This window comes from Nerophis ophidion, linkage group LG09, assembly GCF_033978795.1.
Source record: "Nerophis ophidion isolate RoL-2023_Sa linkage group LG09, RoL_Noph_v1.0, whole genome shotgun sequence".
In the NCBI taxonomy this organism is placed as follows: domain Eukaryota; kingdom Metazoa; phylum Chordata; class Actinopteri; order Syngnathiformes; family Syngnathidae; genus Nerophis; species Nerophis ophidion.
Genome location: NC_084619.1, coordinates 16,065,061 through 16,077,860, shown reverse-complemented (window position 1 = coordinate 16,077,860; position 12,800 = coordinate 16,065,061). Strand labels below are relative to the sequence as shown.

General features: G+C 38.1%; 1 long non-coding RNA gene across 1 annotated transcript in view; it reads right to left on the bottom strand.

The window, feature by feature from the left end:
- The window catches only part of LOC133559068 (uncharacterized), a 73,303-nt gene that overhangs the window by 2,903 nt on the left and 57,600 nt on the right, over positions 1 to 12,800 (bottom strand). The window lies entirely within an intron of this gene.

The following is a 12,800-nucleotide window of genomic DNA, read 5'->3' as shown; positions in this document are numbered from 1 at the left end:
AAGAAGTCAAGAGAGGAAGTAATTTCTCTTCATAAGAAAGGATATGGACATAAAAAAATAGCAAAGACAATACACATTCCAAGAGACACAGTTGGGAGCATAATTTGCAAGTTTAAAGCTAAAGGCACAGTGGAAACACTACCTGGGCGTGGTAGAAAGAGGATGCTGTCCGGTATTTGAAGTGTACTGTGGTGAAAAACTTACGGGTAACAGCTGAGGAACTACAACAGGACATTGCAAAGGGGGGGAACGCAGGTTTCATCCCAGACAATACGAGATGAAGGCCTCCGTGCCAGAACTCCCAGACGCACCCCCCTTCTGACTACCAGGCACAAGAAAAATAGACTTCAGTATGCCAAAAATCATCTGGACAAACCCCAAAGGTTTTGGGAAACTGTTCTATGGAGTGATGAGACAAAACTGGAACTCTTTGGGCCTATGAATCAACGTTATGTCTGGAGGAGAAAAAATGAAGCTTACAAAGAGAAGAACACCTTTCCTACTGTTAAGCATGGTGGGGAGTCAATCATGTTCTGGGGCTGTTTCTCTGCCTCAGGTACCGGGAATCTCCAGCGCGTTCAAGGCATTATGAATTCTATTTCCTACCAGGATATATTAGCTGCAGATGTCATGAAGTCAGTGACGAAGCTGAGGCTTGGGATTTGTTGGACCATCCAACAGGACAACGATCCCAAGCATACCTCCAAATCAACATCAGAGTGGTTGCAGAAGAAGGGCTGGAAGACTCTGGAGTGGCCTTCACAGTCGCCAGACCTAAATCCTATAGAAAACCTATGGTGGGACTTGAAGAAGGCAGTTGCAGCACGCAAGCCCAAGAATATGAATGAACTGGAGGCCTTTGCCCAAGTGTAATGGGCTAAAATACCTGTAGATGGTTGCAAAAAGCTTGTGTCCGGTTATGTATCACGTTTGAAGGATGTCATTACGGCAAAAGGGTGTTCTACTAAGTACTAAAGATGCATGTAACTAGGGGGTTGAATCATTTTGTAATTGAGATATTAAGAAAAATGTTCTCTTTTGGTATTTTGTAAAATACAGTGTTACAATTTAAGTTGCATTTGTCTATTTGACACATCTTTATTTGATATGATTATAAACAAAATACGGAATTAATGTCCAACTTGCTAAAACACCAAAATTGTGTAGGGGTTGAATAATTTTGATCACAATTTTACTTGAATATTTAAATGTCACTAGTCATCACTTACATGTGAATGTTCTCTACGTGTAGTAGTCTTTGTCCGTCCTAAATGAGCACCGATTACATTTAGAGCTTATCAGGAAGATAAAGTGAGCATAAAAAAACTACACTTTGCCTACAAATTAGTTTTTGGGAGGAAAAAAATAAATACATAACCCATTAAGTTCTTTAATGATCATGACCGAAATCCTTCAAATATTGCAGGATAATTGAAACAAATGCTATCTGCAAGTGATATTGCTCAACTTTTATCTTTTAATTTTGTGTTTTATGGCCCCGCAGGTGACAGGGCGCAAATCTCCCCAAAATACTTATGTTCTACGGCTTGAGTTGTTTTTAATACTGCATGAAACACTCGGTGCAATTACAGGCCTGTCTTGTTGCAGAAGCTGAAGTTGAATGAATAATGATGAGCCTCGGGCCCAAGTATTTATTGCACATCATGAGAACACGAGGGCCCCAGGGTACGCACTAATTGGAAATAACTATGCAGGGTGTTAGCTAGTTTGATGCAGAATATAACACAGCGGCATATACAGTACAGTACATAGAGTGCCTGTTCATTTGCATAATGCAGTCCGGAGAAATGAAAAATGGCCTCTGTTTAGCAGCACGTCCTAACATGCTTGGATGATTAAGGATGTTTGCAACACATAATAAAGCAATTAGATTATTTATACACATTCCTTTTAAAGCCGCATAAACCTTGAATGGACTGTAAAACAGTCCTTTGTTTATCGCTGTTAATTGGTTCCGGACATGACCGCGATAATTGAAATTCTGTGAAATAAGAATCATTCATTAGAAATATTTTCCTAGCTGCAGCAGAAAAATAATATTTATGACATTCTTAATATATTTTTCAACATTAGGAGAGCCTTCCAGACATGAAATAACACACTTGAGTCACTTTGAGCCTCACTTCCTGAGGCTGAGCCAATCAGTGGCCACGATATTAAATAGCACGCTCTGATTGTTTTGGTCCCCGAAAGTGGCCAATACTATTGCAATATTGAAATTTTTTTCAGTTTGTTTAGCCACATGTATGCTAGAAAATGCCTAATTTTGGGCCACAAATGTTTTAAAATAGGCTTTAAAATAAAAATAAAAAGATTGTGGTGAAGCCGCAATGTATGTGGCGAGGGAGGACTGTATTAAGTTTTTAATGGAATTTGAAAAATAAACTAAAAATGCACATGTAAGCAAGCAAAAATAACATGTTGGTTACTAACGCATATGGAAAGATACAATCATGACATAAGTGTTATTAATTGATAATTAGATAATACCTAAAATATACCAATACTGTAAATATCCTTCCATCCAATCATTTTCTACCATTTGTCCCTCTCTATGCATATTTATATAATATATCTATGATTAATATTGCCTATTTTTCTGCCAGCAGATGGCGACATTTCCCCCTGCATTAAAACTGCTGCAGTTCTTTTCCATTTTTGAATTGATACATAAATATCGCTGCAAACTATTACCAAAAATAATATACATTAGTACCTCTCTGACAACAGATTGTACAGTTGGTCGTAACGTTGTGGTCAGCGTAATCTTACTCTATATTTTGAATGCAGTATTTCAATTAATATACAAAACTACAGCCCGCCGCCATCTTATGACCATGAGTTTAACAAGGAGTTTGGCCTTTGGGGTGTTTTGAAATTTAATTTAAATATCTGATAGTCTGACTGCTGCATGTTTGCCACCAATTTGTGGACAGCATGAGTAACCCAGGTAAACGACAATGAATAAGGATTTGAAGTGAAGTTTTTTAATGACCCAATTTAAACAACCTTCACTAGTCATGGCACAACAAAAATGCAACGAACACACATGGTCGCACATAACACAACCTGCTCACTGGACTTTGTGGATATTATGCAAAATGATACAAATTCAAATTTACTCCTACTGAATTACATTCGAAAGCATGATGGGAATAATGCTAAACACTCTCATCACACTAAACCATGTTTAGCGCATTTAAGCTGCGAGATATTTCTGACTGATTACAACACTCCAAGGAGGTCCCCCCACAAGTAAGCAAGGTAAGAGTCGAAACTTCACAAAGTTCACATACCCATAGCCCACCCATCCACCCATTTTGTACTGCTTGTCTCTTTCGGTGTCGCGGGGGCGGATGGAGCCCATCTCAGCTGCATTCGGGCGGAAGGCACACCCTGGACAGCCAATTATATAAATTAAATAGCATATATATATATATATATATATATATATATATATATATATATATATATATATATATATATATATATATATATATATATATATACACACAGATACTTATGTACTATATATATATATATATATATATATATATATATATAAATATATATATATATATATACACATACTGGTGCTGGTCATATTATTAGATTATCATGAAAAAGTTGATTTATTTCATTCATTCCATTTAGAAAGTCAAACTTGTAGAATGTATACATTCATTCCAAACAGACTGATACATTTGAAGTGTTTTTTGCTAAAAAGGAGATGATTATAGCTGACAACCAATGAAAACCCTAAATTCAACATCTCAGAAAATAAGAATATGGTGAAAAGGTCAGATATTGAAGACACCTGGTGCCACACTCTAATTAGCTAACTAACTCAAAACACCTGGAAAAGCATTTAAATGGTCTCTCGTTTTGATTCTGTATGACACACAATACTGGGGAAGACTGCTTTCTTGACAACTGTCCAAAAGATGACCATTGATACTTTAAAGAAGGAGGGCAAGACACAAAAGGTCATTGCCAAAGAGGTTGGATGTTCCCAGAGCTCTGTGTCCAAGCACATTAATAGAGAGGCGAAGGGAAGACACATTTGGGGTAGAAAAAAGTGTACAAGCAAGAGGGATAACCGCGCCCTGGAGAGCATTGTCAAACAAAACCGATTCAAAAATGTGGGGGAGATCCACAAAGAGTGGACTGCAGCTGGAGTCAGTGCTTCAAGAACCACCACGCACCGACGTATGCAAGATATGGGCTTCAGCTGTCGCATTCCTTGTGTAAAGCCACTCTTGAATAAGAGACCACGTCAAAAGCGTCTCGCCTGGGCTCGAGACAAAAAGGACTGGACTGCTGCTGAGTGGTCCAAAGTTATGTTTTCAGATGAAAGTAAATTTTGTATCTCCTTTGGAAATCAAGGTCCCAGAGTCTGGAAGAAGACAGGAGAGGCACAGAATCCACGTTGCCTGAAGTCCAGTGTCAAATTTCCACAATCGGTAATGGTCTGGGGTGCCATGTCATCTGCTGGTGTTGGTCCACTGTGTTTCCTGAGGTCTAGGGTCAATGCAGCAGTCTACCAGGAAGTTTTAGAACACTTTATGCTGCCTGCCGCGGACCAATTTTATGGAGGTGAAGATTTCATTTTCCAACATGACTTGGCACCTGCACACAGTGCCAAATCTACCAGTACCTGGTTTAAGGACCATGGTATCCCTGTTCTTGATTGGCCTGCAAACTCACCTGACCTTAACCCCATAGAAAACCTATGGGGTATTGTGAAGCGTAAAATGCGAGATGCCAGACCCAACAATGCTGAAGAGCTGGAGGCCACTATTAAAGCAACCTGGGCTCTCATAACACCTGAGGAGTGCAACAGACTGGTGGACTCCATGCCACGCCGTATTGCTGCAGCAATTCAGGCAAAAGGAGCAGCAACTAAGTATTGATTGCCCGTACATGCTGAAACTTTCCATGTTCATACTTTTCAGTTGGCCCACATTTCAAAAAAATATTTTTGGGTACAAGTCGTAACTAATATTCTAATTTTCTGAGATACTGAATTTGGGATTTTCAGTAATTGTCAGTACTAATCATCAAAATTTAAAGAAATAAACATTTCAAATATATCACTGTGTGTAATGAATTGATATAATATGTAAGTTTCACATTCTGAATATAATTACTGAAATAAATCAACTTTTTCATGATATTCTAATAATATGAACAGCACCTGTATGTATATATATATATATATATATATATATATATCAACTTTTTCATGATATTCTAATAATATGAACAGCACCTGTACGTATATATATATATATATATATATATATATATATATATATATATATATATATATATATATATATATATATATACAAATCCCAAAACCAGTGAAGTTGACACGTTGTGTAAATCGTAAATAAAATCAAAATACAATGATTTGCAAATCCTTTTCAACCTATATTCAATTCAATAGACTGAAAAGACAAGATACTTAATGTTCGAACTTGAAAACGTTGTTATTTTTTGCAAATATTATCTCATTTGGAATTTGATGCCTTCAACATGTTTCAAAAAATCTGGCACAAGTGCCAGAAAAGACTGAGTAAGTTGACGAATGCTCATCAAAACACTTATTTGGAAAATCTCCACAGGTGAACATGCTAATTAGGAACAGCTGGGTTCCATGATTGGTATAAAAGCAGCTTCCATGAAATGCACAGTCATTCAAAAATAAGGATGGGGCGAGGGTCACCACTTTGTAAACAAATGCGTGAGTAAATTGTCGAACAGTTTAAAAACAACATTTGTCAACGAGCTATTGCAAGGAATTTAGGGATTTCACCATCTAAGGTCTGTAATATCATCAAAAGGTTCAGAAAATCTGGAGAATTCACTGCACCTAACATTGAAAGCCTGTGGCCTTGGATCCCTCAGGCGGTACTGCATCAAAAAGCAACGGTGTGTAAAGGGGTATCATCACAGGGGCTCAGGAACACCTCAGAAAACCACTGTTTGTCACTACATCTGTAAGTGCAAGTTAAAACTGTACTATGCAAAGCCAAAGCCATTTATCAACAACACCCAGAAACGTCGCCAGCTTTGCTGGGCTCAAGCACATCTAAGATGGACTGACGCAAAGTGGAAAAGTGTTCTGTGGTCTGACGAGTCCACATTTCATATTTTTTGGGAAACTGTAGCAGTTGTGTCCTCTGGACCAAAGAGGTAAAGAACCACCCGGATTGCTCTAGGCGCAAAGTTCAAAAGCCAGCATTTGTGATGTTATGGTGGTGTATTAGTGCCCAAGGCATGGGTAACTTACACATCTGTGAAGCCACCATTAATGCTGAAAGGTACCTGCAGGTTTTGGAGCAGCATATGTTGTCATCCAAGCAACGTTTTCATGGATGTCCCTGCTTATTTCAGCAAGACAAAGCTACGTGTTACAACAGCGTGGCTTTAGAGTAAAAGAGTGCGGGTACTAGACTGGCCTGCCTGTAGTCCAGACCTGCCTCCCATTGAAAATTTGTGGCGCATTATGAAGGGTAAAATACCACAAGGGGAGACTGTTGAACAACTTAAGCCGTACATCAAGCAAGAATGGGAAATAAGTCCACCTGAAAAGCTTCAAAAATTGGTCTCCTCAGTTCCCAAACGTTTACTGAGTGTTGTTAAAAGGAAAGGACATGAAACACAGTGGTAAAAATGCCCCCGTGCCAACGTTTTTTTGCAAAGTGATGCTGCCATTAAATTGTAAGGTAAATATTATTTGCAAAAAAAGGTTTCTCAGTTTGGGCTTCACGGTGGAAGAGGGGTAAGTGGGTCTGCCTCACAATACGAAGTTCCTGCAGTCCTGGGTTCAAATCCAGGCTTGGGATCTTTCTGTGTGGAGTTTGCATGTTCTCCCCGTGAATGCGTGGGTTCCCTCGGGGTACTCCGGCTTCCTCCCACTTCCAAAGACATGCACCTGGGGATAGGTTGATTGGCAACACTAAATTGGCCCTAGTGTGTGAATGTGAGTGTGAATGTTGTCTGTCTATCTGTGTTGGCCCCGTGATGAGGTGGCGACTTGTCCAGGGTGTACCCCGCCTTCCGCCCGATTGTAGCTGAGATAGGCGCCAGCGCCCCCCGCAACTCCAAAAGGGAATAAGCGGTAGAAAATGGATGGATGGATGGGTTTCTCAGTTTGAACATTAAATATATTGTCTTTGCAGTCTATTCCAGTGGTTCTCAAAGGGGGGTACGCGTACCCCTGGGGGTACTTGAAGGTATGCTAAGGGGTACGTGACATTTTTTTAAAATATTCTAAAAATAGCAACAGTTCAAAAATCATTTGTAAATATATTTATTGAATAATACTTCAACAAAATATGAATGTAAGTTCATAAACTGTGAAAAGAAATGCAACAATGCAATATTTATTGTTGACAGCTAGATTTTTTGTGGACATGTTCCATAAATATTGATGTTAAAGATTAATTTTTTGGGGAAGAAATGTTTAGAATTAAGTTCATGAATTCAGATGGATCTCTATTACAATCCCCAAAGAGGGCACTTTAAGTTGATGATTACTTCTATGTGTAGAAATCTTTATTTATAACTGAATCACTTGTTTATTTTTCAACAAGTTTTTGGTTATTTTTATATATTTTTTTCCAAATAGTTCAAGAAAGACCACTACAAATGAGCAATATTTTGCACTGTTATACAATTTAATAAATCAGAAACTGATGACATAGTGCTGTATTTTACTTCTTTATCTCTTTTTTTCAACCAAAAATGCTTTGCTCTGATTAGGGGGTACTTGAATGAAAAAAAATGTTCACAGGGGGTACATCACTTAAAAAAAAGGTTGAGAACCAGAGGTCTATTCGATTGAATATAAGTTGAAAAGGATTTGCAAATCATTGTATTCCGTCTTTATTGACGATTTACACAACGTGCCAACTTCACTGGTTTTGGGTTTTGTATATACATATGCTGTAGTTACCTTACATTACTAACTTTAGGAGGCTTTCGGCCTCCGGACAAATTTTTTTCAGCCCAATGCGGCCCCCAAGTCAAAACATTTGGACACTCCTGATACATACAGTATATGGCGTAAACCACATTGGGGCAGAACACGGCACAGTCCTGAAGGCTAAAAATGCTGAGCGGAAATGTACCCTCTGCTTTTCTTTGCCCAGTAAATATTTCTGTTTGATCTCTGCCTCTTTTGTATGCACACAGAGAACCACCTGAGATTTAAAAGTCAACATTAAAAGCATTTCTGCAACCTGAAGTGCTTCAGCTTTTAGAAACAAAAACATGTGTTTTATTTTATCCTACAAGGATTTATTTCTCCTCGATACTTGCACGCAAGAGTTGATTGTGTAAGCGTTTACATCATTCATAGCGAACCATAACCATGAAAACCATAACCATGTTTTTACAGCTTTAACGGTCACTTGGGGCAAGGCGTGTACCCTATAGGCCCTAGCGATGCTTTCTCATGCTTAAACAACTCTATTTATATCCTGTCACACACAGTGAGTCCATGTAAATACAAAAGAGGCCTGGAGCGCAAACAGTGCTCGCCACCAACGCGCTCATTTTTATGCTGCAAAAAAAGGATGCTGTAATACAGTGAAAGGAGCGTAGATGCTTGTGGATTTATGCAAATACTAGATTACCGTATTTTTCGGAGTATAAGTCGCTCCGGAGTATAAAACGCACCTGCCGAAAATGCACAATAAAGAAGGAAAAAAACATATATGAGTCGCACTGGAGTATAATTCGCATGTTTTGGGGAAATGTATTTGATAAAACCCAACACCAAGAATAGACATTTGAAAGGCAATTTAAAATAAATAAAGAAGAGTGAACCACAGGCTGAATAAGTGTACGTTATATGAGGCATAAATAACTAACTGAGAAGGTGCCTGGTATGTTAACATAACATATTATGGTAAGAGTCATTCAAATAACTACAACATATAGAACATGCTATACATTTACCAAACAATCTGTCACTCCTAATCGATAAATCCCATGAAATCTTATACGTCTAGACTCTTAGGTGAATGAGCTAAATAATATTATTTGACATTTTACGGTAATGTGTAAATAATTTCACACTTAAGTCGCTCCTGAGTATAAGTCGCACCCCCCGCCAAACTATGAAAAAAAATGTGACTTATAGTCCGAAAAATACGGGACATTCAATTACGTGGTCTTGGAAGTTACACGGCACACTCGTTTGGAGTAAAAGGAAATATGCCTTTATTTGTTCATAGCATGCCAGAGTCAGCAAGAAACTGCAGAAATCTCAACACATACTTTAAATATAGTTTTTGAAAACAACAAAAACATTTGTCAAAACGTAATCTTTTTCTTGCTCTATGTATTTATTCTTTCCATTTTGACCAGAAAAAATTGAGGGCTGTCAAAGGTAACGAGTAAACTCATGCGATTAATCACAAAAAAAAATATTGCATTAGTTGTGTGTATACACAATTTATTTTGACTGCACATGCTCCTTTACCTATAACCATGAATGGTTACCTAAAAGGCGGCACGGCACGGCTTATTATATGGTCAGTGTTCAGGTCAATGCATACGTCAGTTTCAGGTCGATTTAAATGATGGAAGCGAAAATAACCTGTGATTAATCATTAATAATCTAAATTCAAAAATGTGGTTAGTAAGATTTTTAAAATTTAAATAATTTGACACCATAAAGAAGACAATTCCTGCATTCAACTGCATATGTCAGGTTGGCCAAAGCAAAGCTTAAAAATGTGAACGCAGGATGCAGAGACAGCGTGCGTAGCAGCGCAAGGTAAAAATGTACTTAATGAGAGCAAAATTACATTTCCTATGCTAACTAATGGTGGTGATGCTTGAAATTCAGAATCTTACTTGCAACTTAAAGCACGACAATTAGCAGAGAGACAGCTCTTATCTCAAAACATTCTGAAGTCGGGGGTCTCGTAAGTTGAGGTACCACTCGATATGAAAAACACTCACCTATTTATCAAATTATGCTGTCTTTAACTGAAAAAGTAGTGCTCATTTGTGTTCTGGCAACACATAGAGGTCACACTAATTAATTAGGTTAAGCTTATGACGCACTGGGTTAAATCATGCAGACACTTTTATTACTGGACACTTTCCACTGCACTCCTGCCCTATATGCGTTAGTAATATGCAACTATAATTATTTAATACTTGTTTACATTGACAAACGTGGCGTGTTGGACTGCAACATTGATCAATTAAGGACATATACAGTATATGTCTAGCTTGTGTGCTACTGTGTTCTGAGTTATTGCGTAGCTGCTGTAGACTCCCATGTTTACATTTTGTAAATGACTTAACTAGAATCCAAAAAAAGATTAAACTTGTGTGCTTATTGGCGGAAATTTAGATGCTAACTTGCTGTAGAGATTTGCACAAGTAACACACTGCAGGACTACTTGTATCAGAGCTTAGATTGTAAATGCAATCGTCATACCGATTGTGAGATCCCGAGTACTATTATTGGTATTTTCACCAAATAAAAAACCTTACTAGATTACCACTATATGAATTGTGGCACTTTTCTTTGCAGCCCCTTTTACACAAATCATAACGGCACTATTTTGCAAGATTTCTGTGCAAAAGAAGGTAAAGACGGAAATAATTGTACCGTACATCAATGCTATATTGGTAGGATTGTACAGTATGTGCCTATTTACACCGTATGCAAAGTGCAAAACTCCTTGACTAAATGCATGGTACTGTATAGGCAGGGACACACTAGGACAGAAAGACAGTGGCCTAGTTAATCTCAGCTGAATGTGTAACTGTTAGACAAACTGACAGGACTGGAGGGAGGCAGCAAAGAAGAGAGGGAAGTATGGATGGTGATTGGTTGCCACAGACAGACTGTGGGCACTTCTCCCCCACCCACCCCTTCCATTTTCTGCAATGCCGAAGCAGCGAGAGAACATAATGGCTCCTACCTTTTTGCATTTCAATTTTTTTAAGAGCACACACATCATTTTTTGTGTTAAAAACCCATCATCAGAGACAGACGAACAAACTTCAAGGAAAAAAACTGTCTCGAGATGTTACTTTCCGATTGTGGGCTCGAGCATTAAATCAGACATCCATATTTCAGCACATTCAGATAAATCATACGTCACTATGATCAGCAAACGCACAAAAAGAACATAAAAAGGTTTAGCCTGTGATAACACAAAAGTGAAGTCGCCTCCAGCTGAATATAATTTGCGCTCCTCTCTAATGACTCGGGCTTAAAACCTGACTGCTTCATGTCGTCTCTGGTGAGTGGCGTTTACCGTCAGCCTCACCGAGTCTTCACATCCCACAGGCCATCAAAAAGCAATTGCCTATAAATATTCAAGAGAAAGCAACCCTTTGTCTCAAGTAGCAAACGTCAGACAACCTTCAGGAAAGTGAGGCTGAGCAACACATCAACACAGGGTCAAAAACTAGGAAAAATTGGGTCGCAGACATTTTATCATGTTTTCTCAACCGCAAAGATGAAGACCATTTGAATCTTACTGTATACACCAAAAATTGCGTTTTACAAAGATTATAATGCAGAGTTTTGACAGTGGTTGAGAAAGGTGTTTTTTAATGTGATATAGCAGGAATAATCAACTGTATTGTTTTGACTTAGTTTGTATATTCCTCTGAATACATTTTTGTGTATTTATTTTGTCAGAGTTACAGGAGCACTTCTGCAAAATAAAATAATAAAAGAATATTGAAACAAATATACACTTAAATACACTGGTTGGTTCACTCTGTTTTTCCCCAAACTTTTGCCTTTTGGACCTTTGCTCCACTTCAGGGATGTCAAACTGGGTTCCATTGACCCGACCACATGTCAACCAGCAGATTTCGGTGAGAAAATTGTGGTAAAAAGTCGCCTCTTACCGGAGGTCAGCGGAAATTCTGTCGTTCTGCTGCTGCCAAGACTAATTCCCTCAGAGACTGCCGTGAAGACACCCGTGGACACACCCCTCCGACTATCACGTACTACATAATCTCACTAAAACACTAGCAACGCAATAGAAAGATAAAGGATTTCCCAGAATTATCCTAGTAAATGTGTCTAAAAACCTCTAAATTGCTCACAATGCAATCACCTTTTTTTTTTAACTTTATTTATTTAATTATTTATTTTTTAGTCCTTCGCTATCAATATTCTCAGCCACAAATCTTTCATCCTTGCTCAAATTAATAGGGAAATTGTCGTTTTCTCGGTCCGAATAGCTCTTTTTGTTGGAGGCTCCCGTTATAAACAATGTGAGGATGTGAGGAGCCCTCACACTGGTGACGTCATCGTCTGCTGCTTCCGGTAAAGGCAAGGCTTTTTATTAGCGACCAAAAGTTGCGAACTTTATCGCCGATGTTCTCTACTAAATCCTTTCAGCAAAAATATGGCAATATCGCGAAATTATCAAGTATGACACATAGAATGGACCTGCTATCCTCGTTTGAATAAGAAAATCTCATTTCAGTAGGCCTTTAAGTAGACTGTCCATTTTACAGCAAAATCTTTACATTTACAAAATTCTACTGTAAAATATAGTGTTGTTTTTTGTTTTTGTTTTACAACATTTTACGGTAAATGGAAAAACAGTACCACTGTTTTTTTTTTGGGGGGGGACAAAGCTGGCAGCTTAGTTGCCAGAATAGTTTTGCCAGAATAGTTTTTTTACAACATTAAATTGGTAATGGAAAAACAGTACACATTTTTTATTATTCTGGTAACTTAGCTGTCAGTTTTTCTACCGTAAAAACAAATG